This window comes from Belonocnema kinseyi, chromosome 1, assembly GCF_010883055.1.
Source record: "Belonocnema kinseyi isolate 2016_QV_RU_SX_M_011 chromosome 1, B_treatae_v1, whole genome shotgun sequence".
In the NCBI taxonomy this organism is placed as follows: Eukaryota; Metazoa; Arthropoda; class Insecta; order Hymenoptera; family Cynipidae; genus Belonocnema; species Belonocnema kinseyi.
The window spans coordinates 112,278,343-112,297,385 of record NC_046657.1 but is presented as its reverse complement, the minus strand read 5'-3'; the positions used below and the strand labels follow the sequence as shown (position 1 = coordinate 112,297,385).

The window sequence follows — 19,043 nt, the reverse complement described above, 5'->3', positions numbered from 1 at the left end:
TTAAAATTGTTATCCCTTAAATTAAATTAATATTATCCATATAAAATATGCGCTACGAAGTTGGCATTTTAAAACTTAGAACAATGCAAAAAAAGGGCATTGCGTAATAAAATTGTGACTTTTTTTAACCTCACTATTGCAATTAATAATTGCAACAGATCATAGAATAAATTTCAGGGAGAAATTTATTTAGAAACAAACTTTAATACTTACTGAGTTTAAAAATAATAATGGTACGAAATTATTGAAAGGTGGACAGGGCGTAGGCTGTAGTAATAACTCTAGAGCCTAGGGCGAAAAACTGCATGCGAGAACCATTTTAAACTTCGAAGAGGGGACATTTCAAAGGTACTAAATTTTTGGTTTCAAGTTAAGGAAAGTTTAATCATAATAAATACAATTTTTAATTGAAAGAGAGGAAGTTTAATTTTTGAAAATGGTCATAGTTGAAACAAGGGCGATCGAAAATATGGAAAATATGATGCTTGAAAGGAGAGAAATTTTGAATGAGCTGGTTCGAGTGCAAATTTTTGTACTTGGTTTGGAAAGGACAAATTTAGAATAAGGAAAATATACGCTATTTAAACCGTTAACGCCAAGAATGCCCCTTTGGGTACACCACTATTTCTGCAATTATAACTCAAGCAAATCAAGGTATAAAAAATTGTGACACACATAGTTTTAAAGCTTAAGATTTCTTTCTCTTCTTTCCGATGGTGGACATGAAAATGTAATACAATGTTGTTAATTATTAAAAAAATCGTTCAAACAAACAAAAACACGATTTTTTCTAATTTTTTTTTTGTTTATAAAATCGAGTTTTCCAAATGGTTCTCAGTGCGCAATCTACTTGGAACCTCAATAACCCGTAGAATAAATGCCTAAGCTTGCAGCATACATGGATTCGAGATCAATTTTTTATCTTAGTGTGTTCAAAATGGCTCGTTAATGACAAAATTTTTGCGAAGACATTTATGAATTTTTTCTCAAAAAGTATGATCTTTTGTAGAAAGTGCAAAAGCAGAAAAAGTTCTTAGAATCACTCAAAGAATACGTGATAATTATTACAGAAAGTTTAAAATCACTTTTTTGATTTTGCAATTTTTGAACATTTAAAAAATTGCTCCAAAAATTCTAAAAAAATTCTGGTGAATTCTTTGTTTGATTCTAACAACTTTTTATTCTTGATCATTTTTGCTACAAGCTCATGGTTCCCAAGAAAAAATGCACAAAAGCCATCATTCTTGATCATGTAAATTTTCAATGATGACTTTTGAGAATTTTTTTCTTGAGAACCATCAGCTTATAGCAAAAGTTATCGAAAATAAGAAGTTGTTAGAATCGAGCAAAAAATTCACCTGCATTTTTTTTAGAATTTTCGGAGCAATTTTTTAATTTTCCAAAAATGGACAAATTGCAAAATCAAAAAAATTATTTAAAACTTTCTGGAAAAATTCTCACGAATTCTTTGAGTGATTCTAAGGATTTTTTTCTCCTTTTGCACTTTCTCGGAAAGATCATACTTTTTGAGAAAAAAATTCATGAATGTTTTCGCAAAAATTTTGTCATTAACGAGCCATTTTGAACATACTAAGATAAAAATTGATCTCGGAACCATGTATTCTGAAAGCTTAGGCATTTATTCCACAGGTTATTGAGGTTCCAAGTAGATTGCACACTGAGAACCATTTAGAAAACTCGATTTTATAATAAAAAAAAATCATATTTTTTTTGTTTAAACGCTATTTTTCCACAATTATCAACATTTTATCACATTTTCATGCCTACCATCAAAAAGAAGAGATATTAAGCTTAAAAAATATGTGTCTCTCAATTTTATATACCTTGAATTGCATGAGTTATAATTGCAGAAACAGTGTTGTACCCAAAGGGACATTCTCGGCGTTAACGGGTTAAAAGGAAAGAAATAAGATAATAAGCAAATTTTTTTGATCAGAACAGAATAAATTTAAAGCATGGGAAATACGCTGTTTAAAAGGAAAGATATTTTAATATAAAAAAAATGAATTGGAACAGCAGAAGTTTAATAGGTGAAAGGTTTTATGCTTGGAATAGGTGAGATTTAAAACATGGAAAATATGATGCTTAAAATGAGCAAGTTGAATGAGAATATTTTTTGCTTGGAATAGCGTTAGTTTAATATGTGAAAATTCTCATACTTGGAAATGGGGAAATGTGAAACATGGAAAATATGATGCTTAAAACAAGATCAATTTTAATCAGGAAATTTTTCACTAGGGACAGGGAAAATTTTCATGCTTAGAACAGGGGTATGTTTAACTTTTTCTCTTTTCCAAGCCGGAATTTTCGCACTATGTCACATTTCCCTAACTGAATCTGCATATTTTCACAACTAAGTTATACTTCTTCCAAATCAAAATATTGTACCTAGTCATAATTTCATAAAAAAAAATAATTTTGTTGAATGTTTTGAAAAACTAACATTTTTTTAAATTTTTCTCTTTTGAGCCTTCTTTTTGTTTTGTACCATATTTCTGGTGTTTCACTGATATACCTTATGTTAGCTAAAGTTAAAAAAACAAAACAATTTTAAACAAATTTTGATGGCACGTACATAGCCGTGATAGAAAACGAGTTTTTTTGGTCTTTTTTCGAGTAGTATTAACTTTTTCCAATTTTTTTTTTTATTAATCTATAACGTTTTTTTCCTCGCCTAAACATTTGTGTAATTGTTACTTACACGTGGTTCTACCATAACACCCTTCAATACCTTTGTTATTAAAATGTCCTTCTCTGAACGAAAAATATTTACTTTTTGAACTTTCCCTCTTCCAAGTAAACATTTCCTTCACTATCAAAATTTCCTCCTTTCAAACCAAAAATATTTTACGCTACATTCCAGGTAAAAAATGTTGTTGCTATTGAAATTTCCCTCCTCTCAAAACCGAAATTGTTTTCTTTTCAAACCTCCCTGTTGCCAAGCAGGAAATTTCGATAAAAAAATTCCCTAACTTCTTACTTTCTTTTCATCGAATTATAGCAACCCTGACTAAATACTATAATTTACAGTGAGCAGAAAAAGGTGTATTAACGGTATTATGTAAAATAATAGCAATGCAATTTATAAAGAAGTAAACGCTTAGTCCTTTAGTGGTGAGTAAATGCTGTGGTTAAGCTGATTTCACTGGTTTCCGTTTACACCAGTCGTAAAGTTTAAAGGCCGGCAAGTGAATCTCGTCGAATGGATCCGATGTAAACAGCACGGCTCGTTGCTCCCGTAACTTTTATCGCGCGCAATTTGCCGGCTTCGTATTTTTTTTTCTTCACGCCACACTACCGATTAGCCCCCGAGGAAGTTGGATCGTTTTCCGCATTTTAAGAATGATAAAAATTAAGACGGATAATGAATATGCAGGGATAAAAAAGAATCATTGAAACATGCTAAATTTAAAACGACAAAACATTAGCTTATTATAATACACATCTCCTTCCAAATTTTTCTTATCAAGTTTTTTTTTAACCATGGGAAAAGCTTGTGAAATTCCGCATCAAATGACTCCTCATAGAGGTAATTTTGATATTTTAGACAGAATATACCAGGTGGAAAGTTTAAAAGAAAAATGGAAGAATTTCTTTAATATTGTACCTCGACTTCAACTCATGATGTGAGCCAGGAAAGTTGCAGAAAAAATCTTTAATTTATGCCACAGAGTTTAAGTCTTATCTTCAATTTAAGTTCATAAAACTTATAAAAATCTTCATGGGTTCCCGAGATTTGACTACAAATGTCCCAGCGTGTCTACGTCGAGTTTCGCAGTCGATTACGCTTCAGCAGCGAGATCGTCAACTGAAATTCGACGCAGAACACACGTTGAGAACTTTTTGCCATATCTTGGAAACACGTGAAGGTTTGTAAATTTTATTGACTTAAAGATAAGATTTTAAAGACTACATCCTGTTAATTTCAGTTTTTTCCACAAGTTTCCTATATAACAGCACGAGTTGAAGTTGACGTACAAAATCTGAAAAATTCTTGATGAGCGCTGACTGAAACTTGACGCAGACACGCTTCTGGAAATTTTTAGTCATATCCCGAGAATCCATAAAGATTTGTTAAGTTTTATTCGCTAAAATGAAATATAACACTTTAACGACTGTGTGATATAAATTTAAGATTTCTGCCTCAACTTTCCAGCGTCATATCATGAGTTGAAGGCGAGGTACAAAATTCAAGAAAGATTTTAATTTTGTGTTAAACATCCTTCCTGGTGCATTCTTTTCAAAATGTCAAACATATATCTATCAGCGGTCATTTGATGCAGAATTTAATAAACCTTGAAAAGATTAAAAAAAAAAGTTTATCGCCTTTTTTACTGAGTGATCACACGTTCCAAAGTCGGCAGTGATTTTTAGTATCGCTCGCGCTAGCCGAGCAGATATTATTCGATGCTGATATAGTGATAATAAAATGCATACGATTCATTTCAATTTAATAGTTATGTTAAACAAGATTTCGTATACATTGTTTTTCATGGTCGTGTCTGTGGTTTAAGTACTTAAAAATAAGTTTTTTTCTTATGATTTCAAGCACCTTGCTCTAGCAAGATCATTCCAGCTATATCATTACTTCCCGCATCGTAAATTAAACACCCACCTTCCGTCTCCATCGTTTATAAAAAATACGCTACAGACTCATTCGCCCTGAAAATGAACTGCAATATTTCTTGAATCGCGGATAGTAAAATAAACGAGGAGAAATGTGATAGAAAGACTAAACCCACGCAAATTCAAAGTACAACCGTGTCATCTTCTTCATTTTTGTACCATCTTCTGTTGATAAGTTCGCGAAACAGGAAAAACACTCACAAATATCAATATCGTGCAATAAATTATAGTATCATTTAAGCACTTGTATTTATATAGTCAATGTGGGCCGACCACCTTCCTCATTAGCTAACTACCGTATTTTCATAATAAAAAATTCAGCTGAAAAGAGCGAAAATTGTCTCTAATTGAAAATCTTACTATTGAAAGTATTCTTCCTTTCCAGCAAGAACTTTTTCACTTTCAAAATCTCTATTGTCCTGTAACCAAAACTTATCCCTTCAAAAAATGTCATTCTACTGAATTTTGTTCTTCTTATGCGGAAAATTTTGCACACTTTCAATTTCCCTTTTTTCAAATCTGGATGTTTATAAATCCCCTCTCCCTTTTCCGACAAAAAAATGTTCCATGTCTATTAAATTTTTCTCGTTTCCCAGAAAAAAATATTGCACATATAACATTTCCCCCTTTTGAAATAAGATTGTCTTTAAATTTCCTTATCATTTTAAGCCAAAAAAGTACCCATATAAAGCTAAAATTTTGCAACTTAAAAATGTCTCCTTTTTCTAACAGGAATTTTATATCTAATTACATAATTGTTTCTTGTAAAGCAGACAATTTCGCACACTTTCAATTTTTCTCCTTCTTCAAGTAACAAACAATGAACTTTTAAAACTTTTCCTTTATATAAATTATCATCCTACTGATTTTTCCCCTTTTTAAACATAAAAGTTTTCACATTTTAAATTTCCCCTTTTTTAACTAAGAATTTAGATAAATCCCCCTTCCCCCCTATTTCTCATGAAAAATGTACCGCTTTTGACATTTTTCCATTTACTTACTAGAATTTTCACTTGAAAAATTTCCTCTTCAAGTCGGAAATTTGTCACATTTGAAGTTTCCCCTTTTCAAGTACGTAATTTCTATTAGTTTTTGCCCATTTTAAGCCCAAGATGTTCCAATTTTCAAGGTTCTTATTTTCCTAACTGGAATTTTCATCCTACTGAAATTTTTTCTTCTGAAGAAAAAAGTTGAGCTCATTCTCAATTTCGCTTTTTTCAACTCGTAATTTTCATAAATATTCCCGTCTTTTCGAGAAAAAAATTTTCCACTTTTCGAATTTCCACTTTTCAACGGGAAATTTCTATCATTTTTGCCCCCTTTTAAGCAGAAAGTGTTGCACATTTTAAATTTTCCCCTTTTTACCTAAGAATTTCGTTACCTTCTCCCCACCCATTTGTATAGAAAAATTTGCCAATTTTAAAATTTGTTCATTTACTAACCGGAATTTTCATCCTGCTACATTTTTTCCCATTTTTCAATCCTCGTTCAATATTGTTGCGTCTCAAGCAGGAGGCTTTATAGCCCAAATTTAATGTATGTAGCTACCAGGAATGTTGTATGCTGCTGGGCCTCATCTCAATTTGTCGAAGAAAATTAGTTTTGTGGTTGTTTATGGATGTTGTCATCTTTTTTTTTTAAATATACATGTATACATATCCGTTCGGCCAGTTCCGATCACCTTAAGCAAACAGCGACTGGTTCTCGCCTTTACCAGTGTTAATGGCTGTAATTTTGGCAGCTCGACTGCATAACGTTTGGGTTCGCGTGTTCATCTTAAAAATGATACACACATCTAAACTAATTTAAAAATATGAAGAAAAAAATTAAATAAAATAAAAATGTACGAATCCTCCCGTACCTACAAGTTAAGATCGGTAGATCCGGACATATACATATGCATTATGCACATATGTAGATGTAGAAGCACCTTATGGCGCGTATCGTGCAGGTATAATGTATATGTATATGCACGTAGGTTTACAAGCAGATTGCCGGTGGAGCGTTGATTGCATAGCGGGGATCTCTTGGGAGTGCGATTTATTACGAAAACCTGTCCTCCTCGATCGACAAGAAGGTTCGTAACGTTCGTAAGCCGATCGACCGTTTCTTGGCTCCGGGTTGGGTAAACGGCGCGTTATCGAGCGCGGCACAAGGTGATTTAGAGGTTCGCCGACGTCCTCTTATTCAGTTCTTCTTCTTCCTCCTCCTCCTCATCTTCACCTTCCTCTTTCCTCTCTTCCATTAACTACCTCCTACCTTCCTTATTCTTTCCCTTTCTCATCTCTTCTTCTTCCTTCTCCTATCTTCTTCATCAACTTCTTCCTTTTTCTTCTTGTTAGTTTTACCCTTCCTCATCCTCTCCACGTTATCCTACTGTTCTTCTTCATCAACTACCTACTACCTACTTTATGCTTTCCCTTCTCCATTTCTTCTTCTTCCTTCTTTATCTTCCTGATCGTCTTACCCTTCCTCGCTCTTTCCACGTTATCATACTGTTCTTCATCAACTATCTACGTTCTTCCTTATTCTTTCCCTTCCTCGTCTCTTCTTCTTCCTTCTTTATCTTCCTTATCAACTTCTTCTGCCTTTACCTTCATCATCGTCTATCCCTTCCACACCCTCTTCAAGTTATCATGATGTTCTTTTTCTTCATCAACTACCTACTACCTTCGTTCTTCTTTCCCTTCCTCATCTCTTCTTCCTTCCTTTATCTTCTTTATCGCATTTCCCATCCTCACCCTTTCTACGTTATTCTGCTGTTATTCTTCATCCTCTTCTGTGATAGAGGAAAAATTCATAGATTGACATCTGACGAAGTCCGTACACGTGGTAAAAATACCTTGGTAAAAAATACGTGGTCGAAATACCTTGAAACCTTCTAAAGTCACTCAATAACTTCTGAAGTCAGTTGATTTCTTTGAAACATCCTTAGGTTACTGTGGTCAATGAAACGTGTGAAGTCTTCTGAAGTTACTTGAAATCTCCTGAAGACAGTGGATTTCTATTAAATTTCTAAAGTAACCTAAAAATACTGAAGTCTCTGAAATTGATTAAATATCCTGAAGTCACTAAAAAATTTAATCTAATTGAATGTAAACTCACTTGAATTAATTTAAATTTTCTTTAAACCCAATTGAATTGGTCTTTACTCCACCTTGAATTTTCAGAATGTTTGATCGTAAGGAAATTTCAATAGTATGCAAATATTTTAATTAGCACAGTAGGAAGTATTGAACGTAATTTTTTTCACTTAGAATAGAGGAAATTTGAACAACATGCCAATTTTAAATTGGAACAAGGGATGTATGAAAAGTGACAATTTCTTTGCTTGACAGATGTGTAATTCAAAACAATGCAAATATTCTGTTTTAAATAAGGGAAATTTAAAGAAGCAAATTTTTGAATTGGAACAAGGTAAGTCTAAATAGTGAATACTTCATTATTTTAACAATAAGTACATTTTATAATTGGAATAGGAGAAATTTAGAAAGTCAAAATTTCTTTGCTTGAAACAGGGGAAATTTAAGACAGTGCAAATATTCTGTTTGAAAAGGGAAGTTTAAAAAAACTATTTTTTTAAATTAGAAAAAGTGATTTTAAAAAGGTTAATTGTTTCTGCTTGAAATAGGAGAATATTAAACAATAAGCACATCTTAATTTGGAACAGGTGAAGTATGAAAAGTGAACATTAGTTTGTTTAAAAAAGAGGACATTTTAAATAATGAAAATATATGAGTGTAGGTTTTATACTCTATTGATCAAGATGTTAAACCCATTGTCTTTATTTATTTTGGTTGACCTACAATACGTCTTAATTCAGTTGAATTTGCCTCGAATTCACGAATTTTATCCAAACTGGGAAAATTCAGTTTTCCTACCCTTTAATTTAGCGAAGATGCTGAAATTATTTCGACTGAACTAAAACAAAAAATGACCTTGGATTCAATTGAATTTATCTCGATTTTCATCATTTTCTTGAATTTATTTAATTTTACCTTGAATTCGTATTAATTGACCTATATAGAATTCACCTCAAATCAACTACCCAGAATATAATTTGGACATCAAAAAACTTGGATTCCCTTAATATTTCAAGATTGATTCACAATTACAAGAATAGGTTTTGGAGTTTTATCCGAATTTCAATCATTTAGTTTACCTACCCTTTACTTTAGGAAATGAGCTGAAATTATTTCGACTGACTTTGACATAAAATAAACCTTGAATTCAATTGAATCGAACTTGATTTTCCGAATTTCCTTAAATTTATTTCAATAATTGACCTTGAATTCGTCTTAACTGATCTACATAGAATTCAGTTCAACTGAACTACCCAGGATATAATTGGAAATCAAGAATTTGATTTCCCTTGAATTTTTAAGAATGATTCACATTTATTTAAATGGGCGTAGGAATTTTATCCAAGTTTGGAAAATTCAGTTGACCTACCCTTTAATTAACGGAATGTGTTGATGTGATTTCGAAAGTACTTGGTAAACAATGCAACTTGCATTCAATTAAATTGACCTTGATTTTAAGAATTTCCTTCCATTTATTTTACTTGGCCTTGAATTCGTATTAATTGACCCATTTAGAATTCAGTTCAGATAAACTATCCATGATATAATTGGATATCAAAAAACTTGGACTCCTTTAAATTTTACAAACTGATTCACATTTATGTAAATATAGACTTTGGAATTTTACCCTAATTTGGAAAATTCAGATGACCTACCCTTTAATTTAGCGAATATGCTAAAATTATTTCGACTGACCTTGATAAAAAATTGACCTTGGTTTCAATTAAATTAACCTTGATTTTCAGAATTTTCTTGAATTTATTTAAATTGGCCTTGAATTCGTATTAATTGACCTATGTGGAATTCAGATCCTTGGGTCAAAGGAATCGGTACTTAAAGTTGAATAATGAGACCAACTTCTTATTATAAATAGCTAGTTAAACATTTTTTTCTGATAAATAATTAACGTTTCTTAATGTTCGTAAATTTCCTAGGAAAAACTAAGATTCTGCAACTCTAGAATGCGTGTGCAAAAAAATGCAGATTTTAAACCGTGCCATTGAAATTTTTACGAGCACTAATTCTGCCAGAAAGCGTGAGTCTCAGGGGAGACTGAGATTTTCAAGTCCACGAGAGATGCAGACTTCACAGCTTCACTGGCAGCGTAAGAATATAATTATGGGTGGTGTATGCACGCGCGATCGCCTTCACGCCTCAACTCGCAATTAGCCGACCCGCTCACGCACTCGACAACACTTTTTCCAAGCATTTTTTATCCCTTTCAGGAAAAACTTTTTTCCTAATGATAAAAAATTGTAATAATTTATTCCAAACTATTCAAGTCTTTCAAATTTCTTCAGAAATTTAGAGTAGTCATCAATAGTGTAGTTGAGGCTTGGCGCTGCCAGGTTAGTTTTTTTTAGACTATCCTGACACATGGAAAATTGTCCTTGTTATAGGGCATCTATAAATTACCTTACCAATTTTAGGCTTTTTTGAAATGCCCCTTTTTTAAATAAAATTAATATAGATAAAATATTGAACTTAATATCAAACACTTTAAGATTTTAAAACGAAATATCAAAATTTTCAATAAAATACTTGGATTTTCAAGCAAAAAATATTTTCTACCCAAAAATATGAATTTTCAACACAAAAAATCGAATTCACAACAACAAAATTAATCTTGTATCATACAGTTGTATTAACAACCAAATAGATGAACTTTCCAGTCAATTAAACAAGTTGAAAAAGTTAAATATTGAACCAAATAGTACAATTTTCAAGCCAGAAAAGAAGAATTTTTATCAACATAGTTGAATTTCCAACCAAAAAGTTTAACTTTCAACAAAAACGTATAATTTCCTGACCAAAAATATGACATCTAAAGATAATACATTAATTGTCAACAAAATTATTTAGTTTTACAGTAAAAAACACGAATTATTTACAAAAAAATCGATTTTTTCAACAAAAAGATTAATTCTAAAAAATAGTACAATGAACCAAACACGAAACGAATTCTGAACAAAATAGTTAAATTTTCAACCAAAGAGATGAACTTTCAACTAAGAAAATAAAGTTTGCTCGATCATAGAGGAAGCATTGTAAAGGTAAAATTTTTCGAAATTTTTGAATTCATTCAATTAAACGTTTCTCAAAAATGACTTATTCAGTTTTCTAAACAATTGGCCGGATGGGTGTGTGTGTGTTGTATGTGAAGGGCTATTTTCGGCACTAAATATCCTAAATCTGACAGAAGGATTTAAAAAATAATTATTGCTTTTTTGTAGCACTTTATAATATTTTAATAATCGTCTTTTTATGTAACAGAACTTCACTTTTCCAGCTCGAAAAATTACCATTTTAAATACAAAATTATTATTTCTATTTGGTAATTGTGTATTTTTTGTAAATTTTTATTGTTGAATAGATTAAAATTAAAACTTTAGTTTGTCTACTATTTAAAAAATCACCAATGCTTCCTCAATGAGGAAGCAAATACATCTTGCTAACGGGAAGCAAACTCCTCATGAAATGAATACCTTATAAGTATAAATACAAAGAGGAAACACTCAAGATCGAATTCACAGCTAGTTTAACAAATTAATTGAATTTGAATAAAAAAAACTACTTTTAACGTAGTAAAAATGTCCTTTTCTTAAAATGTGAGAAATTTTTAAAGTTAAATTTCCTCCTTAAAAGAGAAAAAACTGCTTTAGTGAAAAATACTAAATACCTGGCTTGAAAGAGAGAAAATTCCTTTCGTAAAAAATTTCTGTCTTTAACCGAGGAAAATTCCCTGCTGAAGAACAATTTTTCTTGCAGTTTGATCCTGAGTAGGGAAATTAAAAAACATAATCTGAAAGAGGGCAAACTTCTATAATATAAATCTCCGGATGTGGCTTAAAATGAGGAAAATTTAAAAAGAGAAATATTTTGATGTAAAAAATTGTTTAAAAAGATCATATCGTTCAGGCAAGGGAGAGGGAGAATCCATTACAACGAACCTCAGCTCGTTACTCTTTTTCGGTCGCAATCATAATCTCCGGGTCTGAGCACGGTCTAACTCTGTTTTTCAATAAAAATATATATTATTTAATATGGATTCTTAATCATTGAGACTGTAATAAACTATAATATAATATTTCGGCGGCTGGAGCTTCTTTGATCATTTTTGCGGTCGCTAAAGGAGTGTTTCGTCGACGTGATTCTTCATCAACGTAACAACAATAGGCATTTTTCTCGAAAAAATGTATCAACACCAAGCGAAAGTATGAAGCCAATAAATTGAAATTACTGGCTATGTACTTGACAGTAATTAAGTGAAAAAAAAGTTTATCGCAAAAAAAACATGATTGTGTTAAACATCTGAGAAAAATTCTCCTCGGTTGCATTTCGTTTTTTACTTTAAAAACGCCAATCAAACAATAAATTATAATGCAAATAACATTTTTCCTTTTATCCCCATTTTTTAAAAAGATTTCATATGAGAAAGGAATTCAGAGAGCGTAAAAAAGAAAAAATACTCACCGGAAGCGGAGAAGGTGTTGAAAGGAAGTTCTGTTTCTGGAACTCAATCGACGAAACGAACTATAAACATTCTTTAATTATAATCATTCACTAGATTCACTGTTTGTGAAAATCGACGCACTATTTCCGTTCGACTGATCACTTCTATAATTGTCACGAGTCACTTAAAAAAAAAAAAATAATTTCACTTTGTTGTTCTCACTTTTATGTTCGAAATCCACACGCGAAATCACCCAATATGGATGGTATTATCGGCAGATTCCTCTCGTGAAGTTGGAAGAAGGGCATCCGACGAAGTGATTGGAAGAGAAGCCTGGGGGCAAGGTTCTACATTAGAATGGAATGTTCAATTTCAAGGAAATCCTAAAGGATTGTAGAAAAATGCCAAAAATAAGAGATAAAAAAAATTCAAGTCAACCTTTTTTTTAATGCAAGAATAAAGTAAAACAAGAATGGAAGAATTAGTAAATAAAAAAAAACTTTTCAACATTTTTTGGTATTTTTCCGCCTTTTAATATCAAATTGTCCCGTTTTATGAACAAATAGTGACAAGTGAGTTGCTAATTCATTATGGAAGAGCCGGAATTTTTTATTTTAACAAAATTTGTCCCCCTATTAAAAAATGAAATTTTCAATTATCCGTACTGCCCCTTCCAAGCTTATTCCGACTTTTTCAATTATCTCCTGACACAACAACAAGTTTCTCGCTTTCAAGGTTTCTCGTTTTTCAATACAGATTAAAAAAAAAACTTTGCTCATTTGAAGCCAGATTTTTATGATACTTTTTTTTAACAATTTTACTTTATATTTTTTATATGTAGAACATTTCTTTGCTTCTGAATTTTAGAATATTTTACTAATAATTAGCATCTCACATTTTATTTTATCATCAATTTGACCATTTTCCTTTTTATATAGGGTAATTGGTACTTGAAATTTTTTTCCAGTTTATTAAAAATTCTAAATGTGAATAATAAATGTATTGAAGATTCAAATGAACATGTTACGCTAAGCGTTAAAAGTATTACAAAGTTAACATTGAAATAAATTAAAAAGAATGACAAACATAATAATTGGTCATGCCCTTAGGATGAACATAGGACAATTGATTTAATTATTGCTCTCTGAAATGTGATGAAATATAGCCATTGGCATCAGCTTTTAGAGTTCTGACTTTGACAGCACGATGTTTGGCCTCTAAAGTGAATAATGATTGGACAAGGCCAAAATTGTGTTTAGAGATTTCAAATAAAGCATTAAATAACACAATTATATTTAAACGAGATGGCCAATAATCGGGGGTGCCAAGCAATGAAGCATTGTACCGATTACTCCAGATATTAAAATAAAATAGATAAAATTGAGGTACCTTTGGGTGAAAATGGTCTTTCGTAGGGCGAATTTATAGTTTTAGACGTAGATTGTAGCCGATTGAGAGCACAGGAAATCTTCGGGATCCGGCGAATGATCAGCGAGCGCAAACGTGAGCGCAAGACCGCGTTGGCGCTCTCCGTGCCGATGGTCCGCGGCCGCCACCGCCACCGGCGCTGCCGCCGCCGCCGCTGCTCCGAGGCGCGAGACGCATAATTTGAGCGCATAACCGACGAGCGGATCTCACAAGTTCCCACTGGATGTGGATGCTGAAGATCGTCGTCCTTTTACTTTCTCACTTCCTTCTTCTTTCCTTCTCTCCTCCCTCTGGAGTTTAACATCAGGATCATCTTCCTTCTTTTTCCCTTTTTTTCTTCTTTTTTATCCTTTCTTCCTTCCGATTCTAATCTGCTCACTCCACCTTAGTTACTTCACACCTATTCGCATTTTTCGCTTCGCCTCATTCACTGTCCTGATTGTCCTCTCTTCTTAAATTTTGATTAATATCCTTCATTTTCAAGGCGAGGGGCTGGAAGCAGAATTTCCGGGGTTTATTATAATTTTTATGTGATGGTGAATTTTTGGTGGGAAAGGAAGAAGCATTTGTCCTTTTACATTTTTTATTTCATATATAAATTCATGATTTAAGGCGGGGGGGGGGGGGGGGGGGGGGGGGGGGGGGGGGTTTACAGTTCTTGTTTTAAACGGAGAGAAATTTCAATAGCAAAAAAAATAGTTGGAAAAAGGGTTATTAAAAAAGCGTAAAAGAATGTTTTGAAGAGAAGGAGAATATCAATGGAAAAAAAATTAATTGAAAAAAGGAGAAACTTATAGGAAATTTCTGTAGTTGAAAGGCAGAAAAAATAAAATGGCTAAATAAAACCAGTTGGAAGAGGGGGATGTTTAAGAAGTGAAAAAAGAAATGTTTAAAGAGCAGGAAAAAGATAATAGTAAACAAATTATGAATTTAATAAGGGAAAATTTTTAATCAGAAACTTTATTTCTTGAAATGAAGAAAAATTTCAATAGCAAAAAATTTCAAATTGGAAGAGGGAGATACTTCAATAGCGAAAAAATTGCTTGAAGAGCGTAGAAATAACAAAAAAATCCAGTTTATAGAGAGGGATGTTTAAGGAATGAAAAAATTGTTTATAGACGATAAAAATGCCAATAGCAAATAATTTATAAACTAAATAAGACAAAAATTAAAATCACATATTTCACTACTTGAAAAGAAAAAAATTGTTTAATAGCGAAGAAAATTACTTGAAGGGGGGGAATATGTCATCAGCTGAAAAAATCGGATCGAAAAAACAGGAAATTTACATGAGAATGAAAAACCCGGGAATATAAAAAGGAATTAGTTGAGGGGTCAATCTTAAATAGCGAAAAATTGTTTGTTTGGAAAAATTATGTCAATAGCAAAAAACGATTCGAAGAGAAGAGAATTAAAAAATGGACATTTTCCAGTTTGAAAGGCAAAAATATGACAATGGCAAAAAAAATTAAATTGGAAGAGGGAAATACATACAATGAAGATAGTTGCTTGACGATGAGGAAAATGTCAATAGCAAAAAGATTTACATTGAAAAAGGTGGAAAATTACCTACTTTGAGATGAGAAACATGGCAATGGCAAAAAGAATTGGCTTTGGAGTCAACCTTAAAAAGAGAAAAATTGTCTGTTTGAAAAAAGAATAATGTCAATAGCAAAAAACAACGAATGGAAGAGGCAGAAAAATGTCAATAACCAAAAAATCTGATTGAAAATGGAGGAAATTGAAAAAGCGGAAATTATCCTGCTTGTAAAAAAGTTAATGAAAAAAAAAATTTCAAATAGGAGAAAAATGACGATAGAAAAAAAATCTGGCTGAGAAGGTGAAAATTTTAAATACAGAAATTTCTCTGCGTGAAAAGGAGAAAAATACGAAAAGAAAAAATATTGCAATAATGAGGGTTGAATTTTAAAAAGCGAAAAATTTCCTGTTTGAAAATGAAAAAAATCTAATCTATAAAGGAGGGAAATTTGCAACGTGAAAAATGTCCTATTTTCGTAAGGTCAAAATTTACATATCCCCTTAGAAAATAGTCAATTTTCTTCAATGAAATAAAATTTAAAAGTTGCTTTAATGAAAAATTTCCAATACAATATTTGTTCAACTCTGTGGCAAAAAATGATTCTAAAATGAAGTATTTTTTCCACGTTTTGACAATATATATATATCTCGAATTTTTAATACCTGAAAAAAGTCATCGTCGGCTCACAAAATCCATATGAGTTTCACACAAAATCCTCAAAAATGTCATGAAAAATAAAAAAAAGACCGAAAAACCTCTCTTAGAAGTTAATCTCGCGCACTCTTTTAAACTTCCGACGGTAAGACAAGAGGACCTCGCGCCGTTTTAATAATTAAAAAATACACCTTTAGTTTTTAAGCACTTCGCGCACAATAAAAAAAAATCACTTCGGATTTTTCAAAGGGTGAATTTGAACTCACTGGGGAAAGTTCGGAGGGTAAAAGTTGTAGTTGAACCGCTCGCGTGCGATTCTCGAGTCGCACTGGCGAAGAATTTGGCCTGCTTGGCGGAGTTTGAGCGAAGAGGGCGTTGTGGGGTGAAACGAGAGTGGCTCACTGGCACCAAGTCGAAACCGAGCCGGCGCCTTTCTCTCCCTTTCTACCTCTTTCTCGACGAGGCAGGTGACGTCGACAGGAGTTGGGATCAAAAATTAGAAAATTATCAATTAACCCCCACTTTTACGCTCGAAATCAATATTTCGACAGAAAAAGTCTCCTTGAAACCCGGAAAAAGCCTACGAATCGACTGTACAAAATCTGAAGACCCTCTTTATTTTATTATCCACATTTTATTTATGACCGACTATATCAATATAATTGGCGAGAAATAAAATAACTTTAGTAGACCTTATATAGGAATAATTTACTTGAGCAGTACGGTGGTCTCAATAAATTTTTTTTACTCCTGGGACCACGTCAGATTTGGCGAGTCGGTTGGGACACTCGGTAAGGGTTGAAATCTTTAAATGGCACCTAAAGCACTCACGATTTTTTAAAAGTTTATCTGAATCCGATACTATTACAAATTGACGAGAAAAAAAGTAAAAAGAGTGATGAGGACCAACTCGGGAGAGGTGGCATGATAGCGAAGAGTAAAGTGAGACTAACGAAGGAACTTGCTGGAGGCAAGCTGAGAGCTGACAGTGGAGAGTCAGAAGAGTGAGGTTTTCGAGCCACGAGTGTTACAGAGTGTTACCTGACTAAACTGATAACTAAGTGCGCTCTTGCAACCCGAAATCGCTTATTGCTACTGCTGTTTCGCGATCTTACTACTGTAGGTTGGGTGGTCTTTTTTGTATTTCCATACATATCACCTCAACTTCCTTCGAATTCACAAAAAAATAAATGCGTTAAAAAAAATTATATTTAGAGTTTACGCAATAGGGTGGTCAACATTTTTTGTTCGAATTTCCATGCGTATCGCCCAGCAATTTTTTCAAATACACAAAAACAATAACATTTTTTTGTTTTTAAAAAATGATATTCAGAAGTGGAGCAGCACCAATGACGATCAACACGTACTTCCCATAAGAAAACAAGACGTTTTTGTACATTTTTGTCAGAATCATCAATATTAGTTTGTTTCTAATACATAAAACACTACTTTATATTGATAATTAGATATTTACAAAAATTGTTTACATAATTTATTGTTGTTTTTAGAAATTTTCTCTTAGAATAGAATAAGAAAGCCGCGGTTTTATCAAAAAATTTCCACTTTTGTCCAATTTTTAACCAAAGCGAGGCAAAACTTAATTAATGTTAACAAAAATAATTGTTTAAATATTTTATTATTATTGTGAACAATATTCTCTTAGAATAATGGTAGCAAATATAAATTTTTAAACAAATTTTTCACTTTTTGTCAAATTTTTAATAAGAGTAATTTAAATATTAAATTAAACTTAATAAAATTTTATTTTTAAACACGTTATTATTACTTTTATAATTTTCAAATTGAATAATGCTAGAAAGCTGCAGTTTTTTCTGAAATTTTCAACTATTTGTTAACATTTTTTACATGGAGTGAATTAAAAATAAATTCAATTTAGCCAAAATAATTATTAAAAAAAATTATTGTTGTTTATAACCATCTTCTTCTTTACTAGTGCTAGATAGTTGCAGTTTCTTCTGAAAATTTTAACTTTTTACCCACTTTTTACTTAGCGAAGTATTAAATAACAAAGCCCCACAAAAAAACAAAAGTGGTTTGAACTTTACATATAACTAGGCTAGCGTTCTGGAATTTGAGCCGTTGAATCTGAATTCTGCCTCAGAATTTCCCCTAGACCTCACAATTTTTCCCTGGCCTAGGAAAAAGTGTAAAATCTCGGATGTTTCAGGCTCCTTTAAAGTAATATTTATCTACGGGAAATTTAATAAAGCAATGTGATATCTACGTATTTCGAGTTGCTTAGTTCAAATCCAACATTATAATTTTTCTGTGGTATCTCAGAATTCTCGTAGGTTAGGGGGAAAAGTGGGAAACTGAGCAAATCTTATAAGGTTTCACGAAGGTTTAATGTTTGTACGGGAAAGCTCATATCTTTCCGCATTTTGAGTTGCTGAGTTTCTATCTGATACTAAGATTTTTCTACAGTACCTTAGAATTCCCCTAGCCATGGGGAAAAAGTAGAAAACTAAGCAAAACTTTTCACGTAGGCTTTCTTTTTGTACGGAAAAACTGAATTATTTTCATATTTTGAGATACTGAGTTTATATCTGATATTAGGACTTGTCTACAGTACCTCAAAATTCCCCTGGCCTAGGAGAAAAAGTAAAAAAGTGAAAAAAGTAGAGGTTTCACGTAAGTTTTATTTTTGCACGGGAAAGCTAGTATCTCTCCGCACTTTGAGGAGCTTAAAAAAATGAAAGGAAACAAAAGTACAGAAATTGTCAACATGAGAAATAGTAGGGGGGAAATGGTATATGATGCAGATGAAATACTAGAGGCATTCAGAGACTATTTTAGGAGACAATTCGGAGATGAAGCTATAGGACACCACAACTGCGATGTTGAACACGATACGTTGGAAAACACAATTGAAAAAGTCTGTGTAACTGAGGTTAGGGATATAATTAAGAACTTGAAAAACGGTAAGGCTGCCGGGGTAGACGGTATTAATCCTTAAACGGCCAAAACGCCATTACCATGGTTTAAAGATCGATTTTTCGTTTTAGTATTTTCAAAATGGCGTCTTAATGGCAAAATTGTTGTGAAAACATTCATGAATTTTTTTACAACAAACGATGCGCTTTTCGGAAAAATCATCAAAAATAAAAAGTTCTTGTAATCAGCCAAGGAATACGCCTGAATTGTTTCGAAGCGTTTTGAGCAAAATTTTGGATTTTGCATATGAACAATTTTTGCAAAATTCAAAATTTTGCTCAAA

At 32.2% G+C, this 19,043-nt stretch overlaps 1 protein-coding gene across 4 annotated transcripts in view; it reads right to left on the bottom strand.

The window, feature by feature from the left end:
• The window catches only part of LOC117174495, a 231,936-nt gene that overhangs the window by 162,764 nt on the left and 50,129 nt on the right, over positions 1 to 19,043 (bottom strand). Inside the window, exons 1-4 of one of the 4 annotated variants that reach the window (XM_033363672.1) lie at positions 15,814 to 16,187; positions 15,181 to 15,235; positions 13,573 to 14,103; positions 12,204 to 12,516 (exon numbers count right to left, since the gene is read on the bottom strand). The gene's annotated coding sequence lies outside the window, so the exon portion shown is untranslated. Of the gene's footprint in view, positions 1 to 12,203; positions 12,517 to 13,572; positions 14,104 to 15,180; positions 15,236 to 15,813; positions 16,188 to 19,043 lie in introns of those variants that run through there. The other 3 variants (XM_033363681.1, XM_033363664.1, XM_033363690.1) reach the window with 3 other exon arrangements.